Consider the following 1,358-nt stretch of genomic DNA (forward strand, 5'->3'; position numbering starts at 1 on the left):
AAGGGTGCTTGCAGAGAGAGCCACTGGGTTGGCCACACTGTTTATCTAGATGTAGTAAAGGTCAGATTCCAAATTCCACACTCAGGTACTAAGTTCATCAAAGGACTTCCAGTTAATTATTAAGAACTAAGGTAACTGGTGTTTTCTACCCCGTTTTATCGATTGTCTCAGCTTTCATTTTTAAATACTGAGCCCACACAGCCACATTTCTGAGTGGGGGAGCCCACCTCCAGTCCTGGCACAGCCAGGAGCTCCCGCCACTCCTCCTCTGTCTCAGTGAAAGGGCGTTTGGGTCTGTTGCTGCCGCCGGTGGTCAGACCCAGACCACCATCTTGTACCATCTCTGTGAGCAGCCCCAGAGGCAGCTGCTTTTTAAGGGTCTTCCTGGAAGCAGAAGTACATGGGATTTATCAGTGCCATCTCAAAAAGTGATGTTACTTTTGTTATGGAGACTCAGATGCAACCTCAGTTCCTACTAAATTGTATTGTATCACATAAATTCACTTTGTTTCAGCAGCCCCAGCTCCCATATTGCATCATTGCAATGGCAGAGGTTAGAGACTGTGAAGATGAGGTAAACTTGCCATTCTGTCCCATCTCAGTGAAGAGTACCTGCTTGGCTAGGTTTGGGAGCAGGGCAAACCAGCCACTCCTTTTCACCCCTATTTTCCCCTTTTCTCATGCTCATTTCACCACTTCCCCTGATAAGCCCCCAGGTGACTAACTCAGAAACTTCCCTGTTTCCTCTGAGAGTAAATCCCAGGCCATCTCCCACTAAGTCTCATGGCCAAGGGGCTTGCTGAAGGACCCCTTGTCCCTCAGGTGACAGTGGGGCAGATCACCCCCCCACATTCCTTGGCACCCCCTGAGTGTCACAGCCTGCAAGGGGGTACCTTCTCCCACGACATACAAAGCCTCCCTCACTCTGTGAGGCTCATATTTTAAAAAAAGGGCCTCTCAGACACTAGAATCTCAGAGGCCAGATCCCCAGCTGAGTTAAATCACTGTATCTCTTTGGACACTAGTGTAGTAGTGCCAATTACAGAACTAAAGATGTAGCTATGATGTAGAGAAATAGTATACATATATATACACCTATGTACACACCCACAGCACATACTTGGTATATTCTTCAAATGTCTTAAAAACAGAAGGCCTGAGCCTCACCTCAGTTATGGACAGAGTAAATGAGCAGTGACTTCCTTGAAGTCAAATTACACCAATGAAAGAAGTGTTGTGCCCACCAAAGTCCATTACACGCAGAGATTGCAGGATCAGCCCCTAATGTACGCTTCACGCCATGCTGGCATATGTACTGGGGTCAAAGTATTACTGTTGCTGCACATTTTCCAGAGTCC

This window comes from Eurypyga helias, unplaced genomic scaffold (genome assembly GCF_000690775.1).
Source record: "Eurypyga helias isolate BGI_N326 unplaced genomic scaffold, ASM69077v1 scaffold41607, whole genome shotgun sequence".
NCBI lineage: Eukaryota > Metazoa > Chordata > Aves > Eurypygiformes > Eurypygidae > Eurypyga > Eurypyga helias.